This window comes from Populus nigra, chromosome 1 (genome assembly GCF_951802175.1).
Source record: "Populus nigra chromosome 1, ddPopNigr1.1, whole genome shotgun sequence".
NCBI lineage: Eukaryota > Viridiplantae > Streptophyta > Magnoliopsida > Malpighiales > Salicaceae > Populus > Populus nigra.
In genome coordinates this window covers 46124462-46136453 of record NC_084852.1, presented here as the reverse complement: position 1 = coordinate 46136453, position 11992 = coordinate 46124462, and the positions used below count along the sequence as shown (strand labels likewise).

General features: G+C 35.8%; 2 pseudogenes; both read left to right on the top strand.

The window, feature by feature from the left end:
* The first annotated feature begins 107 nt into the window (after positions 1 to 107).
* Positions 108 to 724, top strand: LOC133682404 (ABC transporter G family member 40-like; annotated as a pseudogene).
* A 1726-nt stretch (positions 725 to 2450) lies between these two features.
* On the top strand, positions 2451 to 10723 carry LOC133682398 (ABC transporter G family member 40-like; annotated as a pseudogene).
* The last annotated feature ends 1269 nt before the right edge of the window (positions 10724 to 11992 follow it).

Genomic DNA, 11992 nt, shown 5'->3' with positions numbered 1-11992 from the left:
CTGAGTTGAAATAAATAAACAAGAAAAAGAATATTAATAATTAATAGGATTAATTAGGATTTTTCGTATGGTCAATAACAAGAGTATCACAATTTTCATGATCGATAATGAAGGAATATTTCGCATTTCAATCATTCAATTTGGGAAGAAGGGCTACAGAGGAGCTTTCAATCCCATTTGACAAAAAGTATGGAGCTGGAAAGATGGACCTGCTTAAAGCTAACTTCTCAAGAGAATACTTGCTCATGAAGAGGAACTCATTTGTCTACATCTTCAGGATATCCCAAGTAATTATCGACAGTCATTACAGGATCGAAGGTTTTTGTTTTTTTTTTGCATGACACTTTTTACTGATCTTCTATCAGCTGACAATAATGGCATTGATTTCCATGCCACTCTTCTTTCGGACCAAGATGCACTGAGACATGGAGTAATTTATACTGGTGCTTTGTTCTTCACTGCGACCACGATCATGTTTGATGGTATAGCAGAGCTACCTACGACCAAAACAAAGCTTCCTGTGTTTTCCAGGCAAAGGGAACTGTTCTTTCCTGCATTGACATATTCAATTCCTCCATGTATGCTGAAAATTCCCATCAAAATTGATTGCTGCATGGTTGTTCCTAACCTACTATGAAATTGGTATGATCCGAACTTGAAAAGGTAAACAAGGATTCTTATTTTATTGTATACTGCCATACTGGTGCCTTCTTCTTCCCAGTGACCACGATCACGTTTAATGGTATGGAAGAGCTATCTACGACCATCGCAAAGTGATGCTGGCGTAATATAATAGGACAATAATATAACATATAATATAGAAGTTTTAATGAGAAAAAAATTGATAGGTATTAACTCTAAATTTATAATTTTATTTTTTAAAAAATAAAAAAAATAAGTAAATGACACCGTCTCATCAAGAAATTTATAAGAACTTTAAATAAGTTAGAAAACCCTATTTCTACTAAGAAACATCTTAAAGTCACAAAGCATAAAGAAAATCAAAACAAATCTAAAAATAATAACAAAATTGACTCAAATAATAATTTCTAGGCTTAAATCTAAGAGATCCAACTCTCGGAAAAAGGATGAAAGGGCTTTTCATTAGAAAAATACTTGTAAAATTATCTAAAAAAATTTAAGTCGGATTCAACAGTTAGATATTGTATTATCATAATTTTAATTATTTAATCAAATCATTAAATAAGTAATTATACACAAATAATAAAGATAAGGATTTTATGATCCCCACAATATGATGACATATAAAAAAACAACTAAAATGAAAAGAAAATTCTTTATAGCTATATATATATATATATATAATCATTAAATAACTAATTAGTTGTGTAAAAAAATATTAAAATACCTTTAATCATTAAATAACTAATTAGTTGTGTAAAAAAATATTAAAATACCTTAAAATCAAGGCTTGTGATTTTTTTTCAAAGGTTAAAATCATTATTATGCTGTAATGGTGAATATATATATATATATATATATATATATATATATATATATATATATATATATCTTTTCCATAATTTTAAAATAGTTAAATAATTTAATTACCTTTATTTTTTAAAAAAATTATATCAGTTGACAAAAAGTATTTTGGCCTTTTTATTTTCTTAAATACAATAAAAAGTCAACTTTGCTATAACAATCTATGAAAAATAAATCTTAGACAACATTTTGATCTTTAATTTAGTTTTTTTTTCTTGAAATATTATTTTTTTAATTAATAAAGTTGTTGACAGGTGCTTTCCACGTGCCAGCACCTGGGATATGCCACCTCTTGGTGACCAAACAATCCATTTTGCCGTGTTGTTGGATGTGCTGCCACGTTCTCTTCCACCAGGTGCAACATATTTTGTCCTTAGTGTGGTGGTTTATTGTTGATTGTTTTTTTTATTTTTTTTCTTTTCTCTCTCCTCGCTAAAAAATGCAGGTTTGTCCTTTTTTTTTTCTATTTTTATTTCAATCTTTATTTTTTTGATTTTTGATTCTTTTGACATCTTTATAAAAATTTTATTTGTTTTCAATTTAGTCATTTAATCCCAATTTGGTATATTTTATTTTTTCCACTTTGTTCCTTATAGTTTTGATTTATGATTTTTTTTCTTGACCCTTTTGTGAAAGGTTTTGTTTTTTAAAGTTTAATCTTCAATTCTAATTTGTCATATATAATATTTCTCAATTTAATCCTTTTTCTTTTAATTTTGATTTTTTTCTAGGATCTTTTGTCAATGTTATGGTGGTTTTCAATTTTATTCTTCAATCTAAGTTTGTTGTGTTTTGTTATTTCTAATTTGATCCTCATATATTTTTATTTTATCTCTTTGTAATTTTTATTTTTAATTTAACCATCCAATCAAAAAATTGTCCTCATTTCTAACATCAAAAAGCATATAATTCCTTTTAATCATTGCTAGAATTATTTATGGGAGATGCTGGTTGGACCTGAGAGGGCATTGTTTATGGATGAGATTTCTACTTGTTTGGACAGCTGAACAACCTTCCAAATTGTGAACTCACTAAGGCAATACGTTCACATTTTTTATGGAACTGCCGTCATCTCTCTCCTTCAGCCAACATCAGAGACTTATGACTTATTTGATGACATTAATCTCCTGTCAGATAGCAAAATTGTATACCAGGGTCCTCTTGAAAATGTGATTGAATTTTTTGAACAGATGGGTTTCAAGTGTCCTGAAAAAAAACGGAGTGGCTGACTTATTGCTAGAAGCAAGCATAAACTTGGTACTTTTGTTTAGCACAATTATTACAATAGGATTTCTGATAAGAAACGCCATTAGTATGGGTGTAAAGATCAGCCTTGGGAATAATTAATGAACACATTGCAGGTGACATCTAAGAAAGATCAAGAGCAGTATTGGGCATGTAAAGATCATGTTGCGCATACTGGACCGAAAGCAAACACAAATAAAACACAAACAAGCAAATTTACGTGGTTCCCCAAAACCGGGTACATCCACGGAGGCAGTAGATTTTATATTATTGGAGGAATGATACAAACACTCAACTCAACCTAGTACAATCCCACAAAACCCAGTGTTTCACTCTTACACTCGGTGTTTCTCTCAAATCTGCACTCTTTCACTCTCACAGTTGCATTATTTTCTTCTGCACACTTGCACACACCTTTTCACTTGCACACCACTCACTAATCACTAATTGTCTCCATTTATAGGAGGAAGGAGAGTAGAAAGGAGAGCCTTGAAACATGCCACTAATTGTGGCACTAACCATTAATGGTGCTTCCACTAAGTATAGTGGTGGGGTATTGTTATTATCAAAAAAATCTAGACAAATCTCCACAAATCTCCACCTTGGCAAGATTTTTCCATCCAATCCTCGTGATCAATCAATGCTGCCTCGGATCATGCATATATCTGCTCACCATACTGACAGCATGTGAAATATCTGGTCTCGTACAAACCATTGCATACATTAATGCACTAACTGCATTTGCATACGGAATTTGAGCCATATGCTTGCGCTCTTCTTCTGTGCGTGGAGACATTGAAGCACTTAGCTTAAAATGAGGAGCTAAAGGTGTGCTTACAGGCTTGGTCTTACTATCTACCCCAAATCTCTATAGAATTTTCTTCAAGTATTGGGTCTGTGTCAAACAGACTGTGCCTTTTCTTCTGTCTCTCTGAATCTCCATGCCAAGAATCTTCTTAGCTTCTCCAAGGTCCTTCATTTCAAACTCAGTTCTCAGTTGAGCTTTTAGTCTATTAATCTCCACCTTGCTCTTTGATGCGATCAACATATCATCCACATATAAGAGCAAATAGATGAAAGAACCATCAAGAAGTTTGCGAAAATATACACAGTGATCAAATTGACTCCGTATGTATCCATGTTCTGCCATGAACTTATCAAATCGCTTATACCACTGGCGAGGAGATTGTTTCAATCCATACAATGACTTCTTCAGTTTACAAGCCCAATTCTCTTTCCTAGTGACTTTGAAACCATCTGGCTGAGACATGTAAATTTCCTCTTCCAAATCTCCATGTAGAAAGGCAGTTTTCATATCAAGTTGGGCTAACTCCAAATCAAACTGTACAACCAAGGCTAACAGAATACAGATTGATGAATGCTTAACAACTGGAGAGAATACCTCATTATAATCTATCCCCTCCTTCTGAGCATAGCCTTTTGCTACCAATCTTGCTTTGAATCGGATGTTGTCTTTTCCAGGATTACCTTCCTTCTTGGCATATACCCACTTGCAACCAATTGTCTTCTTTCCTTTAGGGAGTTGTACCAAATCCCAAATCTGATTCTTGTGGAGAGATTTCATCTCTTCATCCATTGCCTCTTTCCATTTTGCACCTTCTACACTCTGTACTGCTTCTTTGTAGGTGTAGGGGATTCCATCATCAATCACCGGAAGTGCATAAGCCACCATGTTACAATACCGAGCAGGTTTCTTGATAACCCTTTTTGGTTTACTCGTTGCAATGGATTCTTGTTGTATGGTTGCTGGAGTTATTGCATCCTCTTCATCTGAACTTTCATCTGAATCTCCTTCAGTAGGGATTGTCTGAACAGTCTTTACAGGAATGACTAAAGTCTCCAACTCCACCTGTTGTGCATCACCAGACTGTTTTTCCTTCTCCTGTGATTTCTCTTGCTGTAACATTCCAGATTCATCAAAAGTGACATCTCTACTCAAGATCACTTTCTTTAATTCAGAACACCAAAGTCTGTAACCTTTTACTCCTCCACTAAAGCTAAAAAATATAGCTTTCTTGGCTCTAGGATCTAGCTTAGACTCAGTAACATGATAATATGTTGAGCAACCAAATATACACATAGAGTCATAATCATTTACAAGAGAGCCTGACCATACCTCCAAGGGGGTTCTTCCATTTAATGCTGCTGAAGGTAACCGGTTCATAATATGACGAGCATAGCTTAATGCCTCGCCCCAGAACACTTTGCTTAGTCCCGAATGTGATAGCATACATCGGACTTTCTCCACCAATGTGCGGTTCATGCGTTCTGCTACTCCATTCTGTTGTGGTGTTTTGCGAACAGTAAAATGTCGTTTGGTCCCTTCATCCTGACAAACTTTAAAGAAAGGATCTGAAGTGTACTCACCACCATTATCTGATCGAAGAGTCTTAACTCTCCTTCCAGTTTGAGTCTCCACCATTTTCTTCCATTTCAGAAAGATATCAAGGACCTCATTCTTGTGTTTCATCATGTACACCCATACTCGTCTTGAGAAATCATCAATAAAAGTAACAAACCAACGATTACCTCCAATAGATTCATTCTTTGAAGGTCCTCATACGTCTGTGTGAACATAATCTAGGATCCCTTTTGTGTTGTGTACTGCAGTGCCAAACTTGACCCTTGTCTGTTTTCCAAGAACACAATGCTCGCAGAACCCATCCTTCCCAGTCTTGGCGCCTTTTAACAGACCTTGCTTGACTAATCCTTGCAAAGCCTTTTCACCAGCATGCCCTAAGCGCATGTGCCAAAGTCTGGAATTATCTGCTTCATCATCTTCTATACTTTTGGAAACAGCTGCTGTACTAGTAACTGTAGATCCATCTAGGAAATATAAGTTTCCTATCCTCGTGCCTCTTAAGACAACTAATGCACCACAGATTGCTCTCAGGACTCCACCATGCATGATAATCTTATAACCACTAGATTCTAGGACTCCAAGTGAGAAGAGATTTTTCTTCAAATCAGGTACATACCGTACATCTGTTAGTGTCTTGACTACCCCATTATGCATCTTCAGATGGATAGTCCCAATCCTTTTGATCTCACTAACATCATCATTACCCATCAACACAACTCCTCCATCGAACTCCTCGAGTCTCGAGAATAAGTGCTTGTTAGGGCACATGTGATAAGAACATGCAGAATCAAGAATCCATTCACCAGAATGGTTTTCTGGTGATGAGACCATGAATGCAGAGTCTCGTTCATCCTCATCTCGTGCAACGTTCACAGTTGGTTCATCTTTTTCCTTGTTGCCTTTAATTGGACAATCTTTCTTCCAGTGCCTTTTTTGTGACAAAAGGCACACTCATCTTTTGCAAGATATCGTATGTTTGATGATTCTCCTTTGGATTTTGAGCGAGATCTCCCTCGCCCTCGAAATCTTCTGGGGTTTGTTCTGCCTCTAACTGTCAATGCTTCTGACATTGACTCCTTATGAACAATTTGGTCCTTCTTCCGGTACTCATTGTTCACCAAAGCATTGGACACATCAATGAATTTAATCTTTTCTTTACCATATAGTAAAGTGGTGACAAGATGTTCATATGTGTCAGGCAGTGAATTCAATAACAACAGAGCTTTATTTTCATCATCAATTTCCACATCTAAATTCTTCAAATCAGCTATCATTTTATTAAAATCATTTAGATGCTCATTCATAGAAGTACCTTTCTTGTGCTGAAAACGGAAGATCCTTTTCTTCAAGTAGAGACGATTCTCTATACACTTCTTCATAAACTTGTCCTCCAGTGCTTGCCATAATTCCTTTGCAGAGTTTTGTTCTGAAAAGGCGTACTTCTGATCCTTTACAAGACAAAGTCGGATGGAATTGCAAGCCAGCCGATTTATCCTTTCCCAGATTTTATCATCCAGATCCTCTGGTTTATCTTCTAGAGTGAAATCCAAATTCATTTGGACAAGCATATCCATGACTTCACATTTCCACATGCCAAAATTACCTTTCCCATCAAACTTCTCCACCTCAAATTTGGTACTCGATATCGGGATGTAATGTGGAGGTATACTAGCATTCCCCACTGATTTTTTTTCTGGAATATCAGCCATTAGGACGTCTTTGGATTACAAATGGAATTCCGAACTTGTTAAAAACACACACTTTTATGCTCAAAAGTGCCAAAACAGTAACTTCGCTATGCTATTTAACAAAACGGACACCACGATTGCGTCCGAAATGGTTGAAAATGCTAGGAACCAACTTGACTCGGCCAAAAACGGGTCAAAAAATCACTAAGTTGGCCAAAAAACTAATCTGACCGAGTTGACTCAGGGAAGGAATATTCTGTCTCTGATAAAGAATATTCTGTCATGGGAATATTCTCTTACTGGTAACGAAATATTCTTATTCTGTCAAGAGAATATTCTGTCACTGTTAGATGACGTGTCTGATGACAGGGCGATGTGGACCCTCTGTTGATGACGTGGATGATGACTCAGCGCCTACGTGTCGGATGACGTGGCCGTCTTCTCACGTGGCCGTCTTCTCAGGCGAGAATTCCGGCACTGACTGGTTTTTCCGGCAGATTTCCAGCAAAACTTCGGCGAGCTCTACATGGCTCGTTTCAACTTCGATTTCGATGATCTTTATATCGCCGGACTCGTATCGACGAGAGGAATCTCCGCAGCTAGTCAAAATCAAGATCTGAGAACTTTGAAAATTCTGCAACTTTGAACAGAGAGCTGAAAAACGTGTTTTTCTGTGTTTAAGCTTCCCTAATGCTCTGATACCAATTTGTTGCGCATACTGGACCGAAAGCAAACATAAATAAAACACAAAAACAAGCAGATTTACGTGGTTCCCCAAAACCGGGTACGTCCACGGAGGCAGCAGATTGTATATTATTGGAGGAATGATACAAACACTCAACTCAACCCAGTACAATCCCACAAAACCCAGTGTTTCACTCTTACACTCGGTGTTTCTCTCAAATCTGCACTCTTTCACTCTCACAGTTGCATTATTTTCTTCTGCACACTTGCACACACCTCTTCACTTGCACACCACTCACTAATCACTAATTATCTCCATTTATAGGAGGAAGGATAGCAGAAAGGAGAGCCTTGAAACATGCCACTAATTGTGGCACTAACCACTAATGGTGCTTCCATTAAGCATAGTGGTGGGGTATTGTTATTATCAATAAAATCTAGACAAATCTCCACAGATCAGCCTTTACATATTTGTCACTGTCAGCGAATTTATTGAGGAATTTCAATCATTCATTGTGGGACGAAGGATTGCAGATGAGCTTTCCATCGCATTTGACAAAACTAGGAATCATCCAGCTGCTTTGGCAACCAAACAGTATGGGGTTGGAATGTTAGATCTGATTAAAGCTAACTTGTCAAGAGAATACTTGATCATGAAGAGGAACTCATTTACAGTTCTTGCATTACCATGATTTCTTTTTCTTCCAAATTTTAGTAGAGTATAACATTACTTTTGCACTTGTGTATCTAATATAATGCACCGAATCCCATAAGAACTTTGAAGTTAAAACGTGCTTGGGTTAGAACAATATTAAGATGAGTGACCTCCTATAAATCACTGTGCACCCCAACCCACACGCAAGTATGTGATTGCTGTTAGGATCTCGAGTTGGCGGGTTTTTCCCTGTGATATGGCTCTTGGGAATGATTGCTCTTCAGTGGGTGGCGTCTAGGAGTGTGTCACCGAGATGCACCAAAATTCACTCATCGATGGAGGATTTTATAGTGGTGCTTTATTCTTCAATGCCAATCATGCTTAATTGTATGTCTGAGATATCTCAGACCATTGCAAAGCTGCCGGTGTTTTATAAGCAAAGGGACATCCGATTCTATCCTTCATGGGCATATTCTCTTCCTCCATTCGTCCTGAAAATCCCTCTCTCATTCGTTGAAGTTTTTGGATTGGTGTTCCTAACCTATTATGTAATTGGATTTGATCCAAACGTTGGAAGGTAAACAAGAATATTGAATTACTTTATTGGAAACTTGCGAAAGGGATTTTTTGTGATCTAACTGGTATAACAAGCCAATCTACTTCCTGCAGGCTCTTTTAGAAATACCTTCTGCTTATACTAATTAACCAGATGGAATCTGCACTACTTCGATTTACTGCCGCAGCTGGAAGAAACATAATTATTGCCAACACCTTGGGGACATTTGCACTTTTTGCACGTTTTGCGTTGGGTGGATTCATCATTTCCAGAGGTATGAAGAGTATATTATTGTAATTCTAGTGATTCACATTTTGCAATCAAGCTTCAAAGGAACAATGTTTTTATTTTACAGCCACAAATGAGATTAAGAAATGGTGGATATGGGCATATTGGATCTCGCCATTGATGTATGAACAAAATGCCGTAGTACTCAACGAGTTCCTTGGAGATAGTTGGAGTCATGTAAAAATTCTTGAACAAGTCAGTTCTAAATTTAACAATTTCTAAAGTTACTCTTCAAATCACAGATTCCTGAAACCTCAAACTCCAAAGAATCACCAGGAATGCAATAAGTTCTTTACAAAAAAGCATATTGGTATTGGATAGGAATCGGGGTAATCACCATATACGTGTTTCTATTCAATGGCGGCTACACACCAGCTCTCAATTTCATGCTTTTGAAAGTGACCAGAGCTTATGTTAATGTGTTGCAAATCATTCCGGACAGCAATTGAGAAGCCTCAAGCTGTTAATATCTGAATAATCCAAAAGTGAGAGATCTGGCGGGAAAACAAGAGCCATTCAGTTTTCGAATCGTGGAAGTAGCTGCATAACAAAAACAGGTTAACAATTCAGTTGAAAGTGTGTTAATCTTTTTAATTCCTTTTCTTTTTCTTTTTCAATGATTATGTATGAGGTTTTAATTACCTATAATATGAATTTACAAGCAGAGAGTGGAGTTGGAAAGGTTAGAAGAAGTGGTTCAGAGTCCTTAATTTGGCGAGGCCAGTGGCAGCATGAAGAAAGGAATGGTTCTTCCATTTGAACCACAATATTCCATCACCATTGATGAAGTTACTTACAGTATTGACATGCCACAGGTATCAAGAGAAGATGGAATTTTGCTTTGATGTGATGCGATTCACAAACAAGACAACTTTTTATATGATGTTGAAATTTTCATGAAATGAAAGTTCAAGGAGTTGTTGAAGATAGATTGGTGCTTTTGAAGGGCGTGAGTGGTGCTTTCAGGTCCTGTGTCCTTACAGCTTTGATGGGTGGTAGTGGTGCAGGAAAAATGACTTTGATCTGGAAGGAAAACTGGTGGATATATCAAGGGAGACATCAAAATTTCTGGGTACCCAAAGAAGCAAGAAACTTTTTTTTTTACTGTGAGCAAAATGACATTCACTCTCCACAAGTTACCGTTTATGAATCCTTACTCTATTCAGCTTGGCTTCGTCGACCCCTCGAAAAAATGAATGGCTAGCTCACCTGGCACGTCTACTTTTAAAATTTATCCTTCGAAAAAATTGTAATGGTCCTCTTCATTCTAGCAAATTACAAGTGCTTGTCTTATTTTTAGCGTTACTGGAAACTTCCATTCAATTCATCCATGGATCAACAAACAAAAGGCTTACACCGAATGACCTTCGTATTTATTTGTATTGCGAACTTTGGTGTCAGATGTTCATTGATGAAGTCAGGGAGCTTGTCGAGTTGAATTCATTGCAGCAAGCACTAGATGGGTTGCCTGGTGCGAATATTGGTCTATCCACTGAGCAGCTCAAGCGGCTAACAATTGCAGTTGGAACTTCATGCAAATCCCTCTATAATTCATGGACGAGCCAACTTCAGGACTAGATGCTAGAGCTGCTGCAATTGTGATGAAAACTGTCATGAACACAGTGGACACATGAAGAACAGTTGTATGCACCATCCATCAGCCCAACTTGGACATATTTGAAGCTTTCGATGAGGTTGTGCGTTCATCAGAAAAATAATTTGGATTTTTTTGACACCGGTATTGTAGCTATTTCTGACATGATATATATATATATGTATGTATATATATATATATATGTATGTATATATATATATATATATGTATGTATATATATATATATATATATATAGGGCGATTGGGTTGCCATTCTACCTATTTAATTATGAGGAATGTAGTTTAACTGGTCAAGCTCTGAGTTTGCTCTCTAGAGGTTATTCGTTCGAGTTCCATAAACCTCAGAGTTATTAAAAATTTACATGGTTGTTAATTTTAGAATCTTAAAAAATTAGTCGAGATGCATGTAAACTGATCCACACAATTATAATTACCGAAACAAAAAATACTTCGAGGTATGCTTGATGTGATCAATAATCTGCGAACACAAACAGCTTACGTTATCCTCAATCTTTGGAACAATATTAGCGAGAACTAGGCTAATGCTCCCTCATTATATATTTTTAGTTTTTAAGAAACAAAAATTTAATTTCTTCCAAAGAGGTTAAAAATTTCTAAAAATTCCCTGCCATTATTTTTTTCTTAAAAATTAAGTATTATAGAATTTTTTTAAAAAAAGTTTGAGAAATAAATTTCAAAATGATGAAAATAAAACATGTTTTGAAAATGATTAGTTGTTAAATATTCTTATCTAATAAAAGAAATAATTTTTTTATATACTTTTATGAAATAAAATATTTAAAATTGCTCGATTATTAAAATTATAAAAAAATATTTAAGAAAAAAGATTTTATTTTGAATAAAATAAAAACTTTTAGAATTTTCTTTATTTCTTAATTAATTTCTTACGAACCTCCGATAATCTTTTGAGGATCGACTTATATACCATTCTATAACATTGCATGCCTAAGAAATGCTACACTTGCCAGAACTTGCTTTTTAAGAACTTGCTATACAACTCATGATCTTGTAGAGTTTGAAGCATCATTCTCAAGTGCTGCTCATGTCCCTCTTTAGACCTCGAACACACCAAAATATCATTGATAAAAACTATTAGAAATCAATCAATAAATTGTCCGAACACTCTATTCATTAGGTTTGTGAAAGCCGCTGACATATTTGTTAATTCAAAAGATATTACTAAGAACTCATAATTATTGTACCAATTTTTAAAGGCTATCTTTGAAATGTCTTCCTCCCTTATCTTCAACTGGTGATACATAGATCGAAGATTGATCATAGAAAAGAATTGAGCTCCATGCAATTGGTGAAATAAATCATCTATGTAAGGGAATGGGTATGTATTTCAAAC